This window comes from Castanea sativa, chromosome 9, assembly GCF_040712315.1.
Source record: "Castanea sativa cultivar Marrone di Chiusa Pesio chromosome 9, ASM4071231v1".
Lineage (NCBI taxonomy): Eukaryota > Viridiplantae > Streptophyta > Magnoliopsida > Fagales > Fagaceae > Castanea > Castanea sativa.
Window position 1 is genome coordinate 5221397 of NC_134021.1, and position 15912 is coordinate 5237308.

Sequence of the window (15912 nt, forward strand, 5' to 3'; positions counted from 1 at the left end):
ATGAAAGTTCCATATGTTATAAGAGAGATATTACATATATCAGTAAATAAATTATTGATTTGAGTGGATTTTAAAGGAGTGAATTAAAAAAAAATAATCAAAAGTGGATGAAAATTCTAAATTATTGTTATCGGATATATTACATTTATAAAAGATGATGATATAAATAGAATTATATATTTCTTTTATTTATAAACTGCAATAAGTACTAAGAGAAAGAGCACCCAAATCTTTTTCATTATCCATCCCTTCCCTTCTAATATATTTAATATTTCCATTCCTTTACAGCTTGTTTAGATGGAGAAAAATCACTCCCTCTCATTTGGGAGGTGCTTTTAAAGAAATGAAAAGGAGGGAATGGTTTTATTCCCTTTCCTCCCAAGCATTCATCCTGAAATTGAGAAGAAACTATATAATATCTTAAGAAATTGATAGAGCAATGGGATACATTGCATGGGTTATAAAGAATAGAATGGAAAGCAACGAGATATATAGATATATTTTGAAGTGTATTTGGTAGTTTGCAGAAGAAAAAGGAAGCAAATGAAATAAATGTATAAAATTTTATCGTATTTTGACAAAACTTTTTAGTTTTGGACTAAAAATACAAATAAAATAGGCACTAAAAATTAGAGATATGATCCCTAAAAAAGTAATGAAAATGATAAATGATGGGGTACTGATTTTGCCTATCTCCAAGTCGTCCATAAAGGTTGTCCATGGCCAGTTTGGACTTGTAAACACCCTTCTTGACCTACCTTCAGCTACCTCGTCCAGGTAGGAAGAACTCTGGACGAGGTAAGCACCACCAGTGATGTACTCGTCCAGAGTGCCGACAGCCTCGTCTTGAAGGAATTTGCCCGATAGATGAAACAGCCCCCGCGCGCGTAACAAAGCACGCCCAACTGAGGAACTCCAAGACGAGGGTATCACACTTAGGAAAATCTCCGAAAAAGATGTGATAATCCCTTATCCCACGCATAACCGCCAAATATCCGTTGTGGAACAAGAGCATAACTTCCAAGCGGTTATGCAAGTTACGTTTGATTTCTATCTCTCCTTGAAGCCAGGAGAAGTTCCAATTTTGGTAACCGCCTATGAGAACACTATATAAAGGCTGTTTCAGACAAACCCAGGGTATGTTCATTTTCTACTCCAAAAAAGTTGGAACTCAGATAATATAGAGAGAAAAACTAACTTTGCCATCGGAGGATTTTTGGCCGGCAGCCCCGGTCGCCTTTGATTCGCTTTTCTTTCTTTTCCATGCCGTAGAGAGAACCAGTGGTCCTTTGAAGTCCGAAGCATCCAGCCTACTGATCTTCTTGGCATCATCAGTTGGCGCCGTCTGTGGGAAAGAGTTATTCTATCCCAGACAAAAGGCTGAATGGTTCGAACGAGATCAAGGGCTACCGGCCAGGCCACTTCAGGGAGAGTAGGGATGCTTCCGGCAATCCCCCTTCGCGATCGCGGTCCTTTGATGCAACCGCCTTCTATTCGCCACATACAATCCATGGTGCCTGCCGCGATGACACGTCGGAACCGGGGAGTTGAATAGAGAGATCAACCTCGGAGAGCGGCGTCAAGGACACATGGAGGGAAAGGCCCCAAGTCAGGAAGGAAGGAGGGAAAATGTAGAGTCCGAAGATCGGACAAGGTACCGCTTCAAGAAGGGTGCCGCACTTGGAAAAAGAAATGGACCGGATAGAGAAAAGCCATGGATGAAATGAGGGAAAACATGAGGCGAGCAAACCCAGGAGATGATATGGTCCACCAAACGGACTCCCCTTTCTGACTTCCATCAACGGTCACCCTCTACCCCCGAAATTCAAAATGCCTTTTTAGACTCGTACGATGGAAATCGTGACCCTTGCGATCACATTGCAACTTTCAAGACGACCATGCACTGCGGGGGGGTCCCAGACGAGATCATGTGCAGCTTTTCTCACCACCACACCCGAGGACCGGCGCAAGTGTGGTTCGATTAAGATCCCCCCAAACTCGGTGGGATCATTTGAAGAACTGAGTAAGCTGTTTGTCAACAACTTCATTGGAGGACAGCGTCACAAACGTTCCTCCTTCAGCCTGCTGACTATAGAGCAAGGGGACAATGAGAGTTTGCGATCTTTTATCACCCGGTTTAACAGAGAAGCCTTAACGGTGGACGAGATAGATGACAAGCTATTGCTGGCCGCTTTCCACAATGGGGTCAATTCTGACTTGTTCATTCATAAGCTCTACGAGCAGGAACCACAGACTATGGCCGAGCTTGTCCATTCGGCCCAGAATTTTATGAATGCTGAAGACGCCATCATAGCCAAGAAAAGAAAAAGGGCAGAGCGCTCGGAAGTGGGCCACCATCGCTACCTGGACCAATGACCTCGTCCGAAGAAAGTTCGGGTAGACGAGAGAAAAGATAAGGATGGTAAGAAGGCCAGTTCCTCTGCAAGGAATCAGCAATACACGCCCCTGACTATGCCATTAGAGTAGGTTCTTATGCAGATCAAGATGATCCGTCCTTGAAGTGGCTGGACAAGTTGAAGGGAGACCCCAACAAGCATAATAGGAGTAAGTACTGCCGTTTTCACAGGGACCATGGGCATGATACGGACGAGTGCTTTGACTTGAAGCAGCAGATAGAAAATCTCATTAGACAGGGAAAATTGAGGAACTTCCTTGGACGAGACCAGAGAGATGAGAAAATGAAGGCCAAGGTGGAAGAATCATCACGCCCCCCACTAGGAGAAATAAGGGTAATTATAGGAGGAAGCTCGACGGCGCAGTCGTCCAAGTCAAGGAAGACATACCTGAAGGTGGTGCAGAACATCCAACAGTCTGGACGACCTCCCAGGACGAGGGAGGTAGACCAACGGTACTTTCACGGACGAGGAGGCGGGACGAATTCACCACCCACATGATGACGCGATAGTCATCACCCTACTCATCTCGACTACACGACCGGGAGGGTGCCCCAGATAGACAATGGCAGCTCTGCAGACATTCTCTACTACCCCGCATTCCAACAAATGAGACTAGGACGAGATCAACTTCGACCAGTGAACTCGCCGTTGGTAGGATTTGGAGGAATGAAGGTGCAACCTGTGGGCACCATCACGTTGTCAGTGGTCGTCGGAACATATCCGCAGCAGATAACCAAGGAGGTGAACTTCCTTGTTGTTGATTGTGCATCGTCATACAATGCGATTATTGGAAGGCCAACTTTGAACAGCTGAAGCGGAACCTACCTACCACTGTCCATCAAATTCCCGACCAAGCACGGAGTAGGCCAGGTACAAGGAGACCAGCTTGGCTGCCGGAGAATGCTACTTAGCTATGCGGCCATGGACGAGCACATGCGGGCGATGAGTATAGACGGAAGAAGGGTTGTGGGCGAGCCCATGAAGCATTAGAGGACGTCCCTTTGGACGATAACCAGCTCGAGAAGTCTACCAGAGTTGGGGCGAGCATGGAAGAGGGGGCAAAGCACGCTTTGATTCGGTTTCTGAAGAAAAACCTCGATGTCTTTGCATGGAGTCATGAGGACATGTCTGGCATCGATCTGAGCGTCATTACCCATAGCCTGAACGTGTGTCCCTATTCGAAACCAGTGCGTCAGAAGAGAAGAGTTTTTGCTCCCGAGTGAGACAATGCCATTAAGGAAGAGGTGCAGAAGTTGGTCGCCGCGAAGTTTATCCGAGAAGTTCATTACCCAGACTGGTTGGCGAACGTGGTCATGGTCAAGAAAGTCAATGGCAAGTGGCGGATGTGCGTGGACTTCACTGATCTAAACAAAGCTTGCCCCAAGGATAGCTACCCGTTGCCGCGCATTGACCAGTTAGTGGACTCGACGGCAGGTCACAGGATACTTAGCTTCATGGACGCTTTCTCGGGGTATAACTAGATTCAGATGAATGAAGCGGATCAGGAGAAGACCTCATTCGTCACAAGCCAAGGGTTGTATTGCTACAAGGTTATGCCCTTCGGTTTGAAGAACGCGGGGGCGACCTACCAAAAGCTGGTTAACCATATGTTCCGTCCTCAAATCGGGCGAAATGTGAAAGTTTATGTGGACGACATGCTGGTGAAGAGCCAGGACGAGGATAAACATCTTGACGAACTTCAAGAGACTTTTGATACATTGCGACGGTATCACATGAAATTAAATCCGAGCAAGTGTGCTTTTGGAGTTTCATCGGGTAAATTCTTGGGGTTTATGGTGTCGCACAGAGGAATCGAGGCGAATCCGGATAAAATCCAGGCGATACTGAACATGGAGCCACCGAAAAATATCAAGGAAGTCCAGTCTCTTACTGGACGAGTCGCCGCCCTCAACAGGTTCGTATCGAAAGCTACTGACAAATGTTTACCATTCTTTAAAATCCTTAGGAAGGCTTTCGAATGGACAGGCGAGTGTCAGAAGGCCTTCCAAGACTTGAAGACATATCTAATGACGGCACCACTGTTGAGCCCGTCTGTACCTGGGGAAGAGTTGTACTTGTACTTGGCAGTGTCCCCACACGCAGTAAGCTCAGCGCTAGTCAGGAAAGAAGGGAGAGTCCAGAAGCCGGTCTATTACACAAGCCACGCGATGAGAGGGGTAGAAGGACGATACCCGATGATGGAGAAACTAGCCTTCGCATTAATCACGGCTTCCAGGAAGCTAAGACATTATTTTCAGGCACACATCATCAACGTCCTGACAGACCATCCCATAAAAAAGGCGATGAGCAAGTTGGAAGCTGCTGGACGGCTAGTACAGTGGGCCGTTGAGCTCAGCGAGTTTGATGTCAGGTACCTCCCAAGAACCACGATAAAAGCGCAGGCGTTGGTAGATTTCATTGCAGAATTCACCCCCAGTCAGGACGACCTGAACAAGGACGAAGGAAATGAAATGTGGGTGGCTAATGTAGACGGGTCGTCCACACTGTATGCAGGAGGGGTTGGAATTGTACTGAAGTCCCCTAAGGGTGACAAGCTGGAGTATGCAGCCCGTTTGCAGTATCCAACTACCAACAACGAGGCCGAGTACGAGGCTCTACTCAAGGGGTTGGAATTGGCCAAGTCCTTAGGGGCGGAGTCGTTAACAATCAGAGGAGACTCTCAACTGGTCATTAACCAAGTAAATGGGATGTGTGATGTCAAAGAGGATCGAATGAAGAAGTACCTTAACAAAGTGAAACGCCTTGCCCAGAAATTTTCAGCCATAAGTTTTATTCAACTTCCCAAGGAGGAGAATGCTGAAGCAGACGCCTTGGCAAAAGCCGCCTCGGTAGGAGCCCTAGACGAGTTCGGCGACATCCAGTACATGCCGAGCATAGACATCCCTGACATACAGCATATAGGAGGAGGAGAAAATTGGATGAGTCCGATAATAATCTACCTCAAAGATGGGAGGCTTCCAGAAGAAAAGGATGAAGCGAGAAAGTTAAGGGTTAGGTCGGCCAAGTATGTCCTCATAAATGAGGTGTTGTACAAGCGAGGCTTTTCCCAACCCTACTTGAGATGCCTGGCTCCTAACGAGTCCAACTATGTTCTGAGGGAAGTTCATGAAGGATCGTGCGAAAATCATTCAGGGGCGAGGTCCCTTGTCCATAAGATCGTCCGTGCCGGCTACTATTGGCAAACAATGCAGGCAGACGCCAAAGCCTATGTCAAGGTATGCGACCAATGCCAGCGTTATAGCAATGTGCCCAGACAGCCGTCAGAGTATCAGACCCCAATGACAGCCCCATGGCCCTTCGCACAGTGGGTACTGGATATCTTGGGTCCTTTTCCCATAGGAGTCCGGCAAATGAAGTTTTTGGTGGTAGGGATAGATTACTTTACCAAGTGGGTAGAAGCCGAGCCTCTTGCAGCAATCACTCAGCAGAACGTGAAGAATTTTGTATGGAAGAATATCCTATGCAGGTTCGGAGTACCCAGGGTATTAGTATCTGACAACGGACGTCAACCGAGTGACGAAGTACTAGGAGAAAGACAACGGGGAACAACTTCGCCTTGACCTCGATCTTATTGATGAGGTAAGAATGGATGCGGAGCAAAGGACGACAAGGTACAAAAATCTCATGGCCAGACAGCATGACGCCATGGTAAAACCCAGACGGTTCAGTGTCGGGGACCTTGTCCTCAAAAGGGTCTCCTTGGCGACCAGGAACCCAGCTCATGGAAAACTGGGACCCAATTGGGAAGGACCCTACAGGGTAATCAGCGCAAAAGGCAGGGGTCCTACTACCTGGAAGCCCTGGACGGGCGGAAGTTAGAGCATCCTTGGAACGTGGAACATCGGCGAAGGTACTATCAGTAATGAGCAGGGACGAGGGAAGTCTGGCAAAATTACAGTTGTGATTTGCGGGTTTGTTTATATTTACTTTTGCTTTTACTACTGTTATGGTGTGTTATGAATAAAAGTGCACTAGTTCTTAAACTTTTTGCACTACTTACAGACTAGCTTATGAAAGACGATGCTATGTACTCGAGTATTTTAATAAGGCACTAGCTTGTAAGCATGTGCCAAGTTTGTGAACAATGTTCATGTAATAATATGGTTTGGATCTCTTATGTATTTGAATTCCAGTTTCCTTGATAATACCTATGGACGAGGCAAAAGCCTTAGACAAGTAAAATCTCTGGACGAAGACAAACTCGTCTAAGATTTCCTTTAAACGAGGATAATGTAGAGAAGAAAAAATGCCAAGGCATGCTCGTCCAAGCTTTCCTTAGAAAAGAATGAGGATAAAGCAAAGAAAAAATGCTAAGGCATTCTCGTCTAAGCTTTCCTTAGAAAAGAATGAGGATAAAGCAAAGAAAAAATGCTAAGGCATTCTCATCCAAGCTTTCCTTAGAAAAGAATGAGGATAAAGCAAAGAAAAAATGCTAAGGCATGCTCGTCCAAGCTTTCCCTAGCCAAAGCCCACTCGTCTAAAAAGGAAAGTAGGCATTAACGCATGACATCCCAACGACGAGCATATGGTCAAGACGATTACAAACTCGTGAAAATACGAGTAATAATAGCCTAAAGGGCAGGCAAAATGATCATCATCGTCCTAAGCGAGTCGTCCATAAGGGAATTGTGTAAACGATCACCCAACATTTGGGAATATTGCTTAAAAGGCAATGGAATAAAATATAAAAATGCATAAACTCGTCCATGGAACAACAATAATAATCGAAAATAAACATTCATTAAACGTTAAAGGGTGGACGACCATCGTCCAAAAACCCTTAAGAAATAAGCCTTGAAAGGCAATTGTTTATAAACTCGCTAAAAGTACTCCAGACGAGATAAATGTATTATGCATCTTAAAAAATAGAAAAAAGAAAAAAAGACAAGCAAAACACTTGGACAAATAGTAATAAAATCTTTCAACAACAAAGGGCATCAGGCATCAGGGTCGTCTTGAGCAGGCTTGGTTGAGGCATCGTCTTCAACATTGACATCTTCAGAGCTAGTCTGAAGAAAAGAACTGGTAGCACCTCCCAGTTGAAGGACGATGGGGGGCGAAATCAACTTCGGAAATTTTTCTTTCGCCTCCATGCGAAAATCTTCAAATCCAGCTGCATAGTTGGCGTCCAGAAGGTCAGTGAATTGCTTCGAAGCCCTAAATTCCTCCACGGCCTCGTCCTTAGCCCTCACAAGGGAATTGCTTAGCTCGTCGATCTTCCCCTGAAAGTGGTCAAGACGAGAGTCTTTTTCCACTATATCAGCCTTTAGTTCCTCGACGAGGTTAAGCAAACCCTTGGCCGCATCCTTAGCCTCGGCGACCGTCCTCGGCCCGGCCACTTGCACTCATCTTTGACCTCCTCTATCCTCCTCTCCAACAGGAGCCGTCCTCGTCCGGCTCGATGCTTTGCTGAGCCGCAGCTATAAACTTGGACATGGCCTGCACAAACAAATAAGAATTTTTGTATCAAGCAAAGTAAACAAGCATAAAAAACTAATGACGAGAACATATTTGTATCAGTTACCTTGAAAAGATCGTGGACACCGGAGTGCTCAAAATCTTTCAGGGACATGTTGTAGCATGCAGCCACGTCCTCGTCAGACACTGCCTGTTGGAACCTCTCCCAAGCCAAGCCCTCACTCTCAAGAAGGTTGGGCACAACATCAACGGGAGGTTGGGACGAGGCAGGAACGCCGGTCTTGGACGGTGGGGTAGGAGCAGGCTCAGACGACTCCACGTCGAAGATCTGGACGGACGGTGGTTGAGGAGGAGGAACGGGGGGAACGGGAGAGAGGACCCAGGGCTTGGGCTTGGACGACTTTCCGTGCTTGCTCTCCCGTGGGAGGTTTTCAAGATTGATGGCCTTTGACAGGCTCCTCTTCTCGCCCACAGCAGGACGAGCCCTAGCCTCTATGTCTTGCTTGCCACGTTCGTCCGCGACCCCTTTGCCTTTGTTTTCCTTCAGGGTAGCCATCCCTAAAATAAACAGCGATAGTAATGAATGTAGGTGAGTAAGTCAACAAATGCGTCTAAGACGACCCAAAAAAAAAAAAAAAAAAAGAAGGGGGAAATGCAAGACGAGAACTCACGGCGACGAACTGTGATCTCGTGGGCTAAGGCTTCCGGAGAGGGCTCTGGGCCAAGTCCCCAAGTCGCAAGACGCTGGAGGGTAACCAAGGAATGGAAGTACCTCTCTGGATGAAGACGAGCCTTCTGAACGCGTCCTAGATAAAATTTGCTCAGCGACGGCCTTCTAACACCTGCGACAAGGACGAAGAGATTAGCTCAGAAAGATATGTAATAAAGGTGATGCGGTAACGGTGAGCATACCTTCAAGACGAAGGTTCCCTAACTCCCCTGTATATGGAGGAAATGAATCCCTACTCACATCAACAGGGCGTCCTGCCCAAAAACCTGAGACGAAGAAGAACTTCGTCTTCCAATTCCTATATGAGGTAACCAGAGATTTTATTATCCTACAGTCTTTTCTCCTGGCCGTGAATTGATAAAAGCCAAGAGATTGACTAATTTCGGAGGGTTTATAACAAAAAAGGAATTCGTCCACGGTAAGAGGACAATGCCCTTCAAAAACCTCTCTCCACAAAACTTGCATAGAAACAACTAGTCTCCATGCATTAGGATTTAGCTGACATAAACCTATACCTAACCTAGTAAGTAACTCCCTCGCAAAAGCGTTAAGAGGAAGCCTAAGACCCCCAAGGAGATAGGCTTCGTAAACCCCAATGCCAAAATGAGGTTGGCAACACCATTCATCACGGACGGCCAATCTAGGATTTAGCTCGTCTGGAATTTGGTACCAGCTTCGAAGAGATGCTAATTTTCTCTCGTCCGTCCTAGCCGGGACCCCTACAGCACAGCTGTATACAGTTTCAATCTCGTCCTTCTGAATGGACGAGGGAGCACTAGAAGGGCCAGCCTTGGACCCTGACATCACTCTCGTCCTGAACTCTTCCTGGAAAACTTCTAAGGGAACCCCAGGAACCCCAGAAATATACTCGTCCGTAGTATTGCCACCGCTACTACTGTTATCACTACTAGAACCACTATAGCTAGTTGTGTTGCAATACTCGTCTATCTCCCTATTAACACTATTGCTAGACGAAGAAAAAACCTCGGACATTGTGGAAATGTAAGGGAAACCTAAAGACGAGCGTAGAGAAAATACCTGGCTCTAGACGACGGAAACTAGGGACGCTGGAATACTCCTAGACGAGGCAACGGACGAGAGATGTCAAACAAGGAAATTTGAAAAATGGAGAGGGTATGGAAGGAAATCCACTATTTATAGGCGTTGAAAAGTAAGGCCTGAAACGAAATATCCAATCAGGGAGAGCCGCGTGGCAACTTCCTCAAAAACTCAAATCGACATGACGGTTATCCAAGTAAATGATGACACGTGGCACAATGCGGTGGCTGTTAAAGCCCCACCCTCTACCTTGAGGCACGTGGGATAATATGTTGAAGTGTGTCCAAAAACCGAAGAACTTTGGACGACCCTTAAACAAGGGGGCAACTGATGGGGTACTGATTTTGCCTCTCCCGAGTCGTCCATAAAGGTCGTCCATGGCCGTTTGGACTTGTAAACACCCTTCTTGACCTACCTTGACTACCTCGTCCGGTAGGAAGAACTCCTGACGAGGTAAGCACCACCGGTGATGTACTCGTCCGAGTGCCGACAGCGCCTCGTCTTGAAGGAATTTGCCCGATAGATGAAACAGCCCCCGCGCGCGTAACAAAGCACGCCCAACTGAGGAACTCCAAGACGAGGGTATCACACTTAGGAAAATCTCCGAAAAAGATGTGATAATCCCTTATCCCACGCATAACCGCCAGGTATCCGTTGTGGAACAAGAGCATAACTTCCAAGCGGTTATGCAAGTTACGTTTGATTTCTATCTCTCCTTGAAGCCAGGAGAAGTTCCAATTTTGGTAACCGCCTATGAGAACACTATATAAAGGCTGTTTCAGACAAACCCAGGGTATGTTCATTTTCTACTCCAAAAAAGTTGGAACTCAGATAACATAGAGAGAAAAACTAACTTTGCCATCGGAGGATTTTTGGCCGGCAGCCCCGGTCGCCTTTGATTCGCTTTTCTTTCTTTTCCAGGCCCTTAGAGAGAACCAGTGGTCCTTTGAAATCCGAAGCATCCAGCTTACTGATTTTCTTGGTATCATCAATAAATATTCAAAAAATTACCTTGAAAATTCAAGTTTAAATAATATAGCCATTATACTTATATTTGGAAAGAAAAAAAAATATTACAATCCAAAACTTATATAATAATTTAAAAGTAACATGTTACATGTGTTTCTTGGAATGGAGGTTTACAATTTTTTTTAATTCTATAAAAATAGAAAATAATTTTAAATAACATCTTCTTCAATATAAAACAATATTATAATTATGTAATTAAATTTTTTTGAATAAATTACATTTTCCATATATATATATATATATATATATATATATATATATATATATATATATATATATATATATATATATCATTGTATTGTTGTTGAATTGAAAATACATTATATGTTCCATTATAAAAATTTATAAAAATAGAAAATAATTTTAAATAACACAAGCACTATTTAACCTAGAAATTTTACATTATATTCTTATAAAATGATTATATTAAAATTTTTTCACACATTGCATGTGTTTGCGATAATAATAATAAAAATGCAAGTCTATATGCAAAAAAATAATAATAATAATAATAACATTTCTTGATGTTGTAGATTATTAATGGTAGGTAAAAACTTAAAGACAAAGTTTAGCTACAAAATTAGTTGTAGCCTTAGGTTTCAAACTCACTCAATAAAATAAATATCACTTCATATTTTGAAAATCTAACCATTGAATTGCATGTTCTTTACACTCTTAATACATATATCAAATTTTATGTCAATCGGATATTATTTACTATAATCTATAAACTTATATTTTATGTATAATTTTAAATTACAAAAACTTGCAATTTAAAAATGTATTGATGACATGGCTATTGATCTTTAATTTTCTTGAAATTTTGCAAACATAGAGGATATAAGAAGAAGATGTAATTCAATTGTAGATTTGTCAAAATTCACCTCCAATAAAAAGATATTGACTAAGTTTATAGCCTAAGGTTACAACCGATTTTGTAACTAAATTTTGTCCAAAAATTAATGTCAATGGTAAGCTCAGATAAAAATCGGTAAAAACTTTGCCAATCTAATTGTTGTGAAAAATGTTATAAATTTTTTATGTATGTAGCATTACTTATAACAAACATGTAATTTCTCCAAAATTAATGAGAATATTGGATCCTTTCACCCGCTTTTTGGAGGAAAGCATATATATGAATAGAATGGAATGAAATGGGTTTCATGCTTTCCCACAAAACTCCCAAACAAATGAATATATGAAATTGTGGGGAGTAAAAGGACCCAAGTGAGCATATGGGCCGTTGGACTGTAGCATGGAGGGCCGACCTGCTCCATAATTAAACTCTACGAGTTGGCCCATACGCCGAGGGTCCAAGGATACAGCCGAGGGAAAGTTTCACCTCGGACAGATCCAAGAGAACTCAAGATTTCATTATAAAGGTCAAGGCACAAACTCTGGAAAAGCTAGTGGTTAAAAGGGGGCATCCTGAATCTTCTAGATGCACCAGTATTAAAGAAAATATCAAGAGTAAAGGCTGCCACCTCCGCATTAAAGGCTCTGCACCTACCTCCCTGACCGCATTAATGGGGAGGTGACTCCTGAACAGTGAGGTGGAAACTTCTAGTCACTGTTCAAAAGGTATCAGGGAAGGAAGTATAAAAGGGGGATAAAGGCCAAAGAAAAGGGGGATCAAAAAGAAAACTGAGAAATTAATTAAGAAATTGTAATCTGTAAGGAAGAAAGAGAAATAATAAAGAAGTAGTCCTCGGCTCAAGTCCGAGGAGATCCATTTGCAACGATCATTCGTTATTTACCTGTATTTGTTTATAAAAGCCTGTTATCGAGCGCCCAACACTTCTAACATAGGTTTTAAGCCCACGCTCTACAAATTTTATTGTTTAAGGCTCATTGGGCCTGAGCCCGTGATTGTCTTTGGGTCCAGGTGCAATTGTGCACTTACAGAAATTTTCCTCAAAAATTCATTTTAAACCCTTTCATATTTATTCTTCTTTTTTTCTTTTCTTTTTTTCTCCTTCAAACAAACTGTGGATTTTAGTTTAATTAACTGGTAAAGTATCTTATCATCAAGTAAGGGACTTAGGTTGGGTTGAATCCTACTCACAAAAAAAGGTAGTATTTGTGCTTGGTAAAGAGCAATTGTCATGGAGTAAACACCATAAATTTAATTTCTATTGAATCATTTTTAAAAAATACTAATGAAATGAAGATGAAATACTTTTATATCCCTATTTTGAGAAATGACACATTAAAGGTAAACGGAAAAATAAAAAATGGTATATATTATTTTGTTTTCATTTATTCTGTTATAAACTCCTTACCACTGAAAAAGAAAAAAAGACATCAGGTTTCTTTTCATTTTATTCTATCCAAGTATAATCTACGAATTCTATTTATTTTCTGCTAACTCCCACATATAATTTTATTTTGTAAACCCAATATAGAGTAATAGACAGGTCGAGACCCTGAAAATCAGAGCTGATAGTGGGTTGGGAACTTGGGATAAAATAAACTACTGGCAATGCACATTGAATTAATGAATTTCAAAGTTCAAACCTGAACTCTTGGGTTAATGTTAGATTCTAGAAAGTACTCATCAGTATCACCACACACCACTCACTTTGGGGTGAAACTTCTATTATAAATTTTCCATTGCAATGATTTTCGAACGTCAGCATACTTTTGATGGTGCAGGCACAAAGGTAGAGCCTAATGCTAATTTTTTTTTTTTTTTTTTTTTCATGTACATAATATGTTGAATGGATGGTATCTTAGATTTTCGGGGGTTTTGGCACCTTGTGAAATAACAAGTCTCAATTTCTCTGTCTTTGTGATAGTGGGCTTACCACACTATAACTCCTAACTCCTAATTATTCTTGCAAACCAAAGCTAGTTCTTTGTTCAATACTTTCCCTACGTCTAGAACAACTAAATAACATAGAATGTAGGTTCTAGTTAGCTCAACTGGTAAAATCTTTGATGGTTGTATAAGAAATCTAAGGTTCAATTCCCGCCTACGCCAAAAACTGATTGGTATCTTAGTCTGATGATAAAGAACAGTTATCAAATTTTTTGAAATGAAGTGGAAAAATACAAAATGTTCATTTCAAAAGTTCCTCACTAATGAGAGGATAGGACAAGGATGGACGTTGCCTACCCTCGAGATGTAACCAAGAAGAGACCAACAGGGGTCATGGCCCTCTTGGAATTTTGAAAATTTTAAAACACTATACATTAAGAGGCAATGTTAAAATTTTATTTTATTTTTGGGAAAAAAATTCATACTTGATTCACCAAAATTAAAATCTAGCCTCAATTAACCTAATAAGTAAAGTGGTCACTTAACCCATATTTGTGGCGGGTGTCCCTTTCCAAAACAAACAAAAACACAAATCCCTTAATTTTACTAACAAAACAAAAACAAATCCATTTTATAAACATGATCTATATATTATAACTGTGTATTTTATATAACACTTCGTATTTTTGCATATACTCTTTTAGTTTTTACTGCAACTATAGAGCAAACATTTTTAAACATGAATATTATCAAAAATAGGTTCTACAACAAAATGGAAGTGGATGTTCGAATAACTTATTTTTTAATTTTGTATATTAAAAGTTTTTTTTTTTTTTTGTAAATTGGTTATCAAGGTTTAGCAAACAAAGTCAAATTTCATTTTGATACATCATAAATGATTGAGTTAAGATGTATTATGTACCAAATATTTTTTAAAAAGTATTATGAAACAATTATTCTGTCTACATTTTTTTTAATATTGAATAGATACTAATTTTGTCAATAATAAATTTTAATGTATTTCTTATATTTGAATGATTAAATTTTATTGTTCATGTTTAGTTTGTCCAGGCTCAAAGATAAGTCTTAATTCCGTCCTTGTGTACCTTACCCCGTCTTGTTTTGCCCCTTCTTTCTGATCTCTCTTAATCTTATTAGCATCAATGCCACCTCATTAATAATGGTAAAATGACTTCATCTCATCCCATCTTGACCTATTTCACTTCCACCTCACAAGTTTTCTCTATCTTGAAGAGGGGACAAAACACCCATATTACGATCTCGATCGCCACATCCTATTTCCATACCTAAAAACAATAAAAGTAACACATCGTTAGGTAAAAGAACTCTTTCCCATGACATTATTTTGTTCAACAAGCAAGTGGAAAGAAAAAAGAGACAAGATCCACAACCCTCACTACAGTTCTTTGACTGAAATAGCAGGTTGTAGTTTAACTTCTTGGAAACAAAGCAAAGTGAATCAGACCAGATACTACCATAAGATATTGTAAAAAACTCAATGTCAACTATTTGAAGTATTACAGGTTAATTTGCACATTATAATTAATCTAACTAATAAATTTCTTAAGACTTATTAGACACCTGAGGTGAAGGAATTGAAGAAAATTATATCTGGGCCCATCAGCCTTATAGCTTAACTTGTTGATATTTCATGGTGTTTCCAAGACATTCGGATTCAAATCTTCCCTCTCTGTTATAACTATTAAATTATCAACAAAAAAAAAAACTGGGTGGTGCCATTTTAAATTAAAATACATAATAGAATCTATCATGGACCATTATATTAGCAATAATTATCACTCATAGGACCCCTATCCCTATTCTATAGTGAGTCTCCCATATGGAGGAGAAAAGGAAGAGAAAAGAGAGAGGTAGATGGGTTTTTTTTTTTTGGGGGGGGGGGGGGGGGGTACTGTTGGAAAGCAAAATGTGGTTCCATAGCAAATTAGAGTGCTTGCCTTACCTCAGACTCAGTACCTCCTTTTTCTAAAGAGAGGTGCTACGTCCACAACATTTTTACAACAAATCATAGGTGGTTAGTTGTTATTGGTTCAAATTTGAACCTAACACTAAGATTACTTTTTTGCCCCAACAACAACAACCAGTAACATCCTGCCACTTAGGATTTGTTGTAAAAATGTTGTGGACATATCATTTCTCTTTTCTAAAAGGAAAAATCTGCAATGTTGGTTCACACATATCTTTCCATTGATGGCCAAGGCAACTTTTTGGGGGCACTTCTAACTAATACCACTCTATTATTACTTCTAAATTCCGATTACAAGCAATTTAGCAGGTTTATGGTTTTCAATTACCTTCAATTTAAGCATGGACAGACAGTTTTGATAAGGTTGCAAATCCAAGAGCCCCTCTACCTAATATTAATATCTTCTACAGGTAATTAGCTAGCAAAATCTATTTTTATGTTTTGATACATACCAAATTAAAGCAACCAA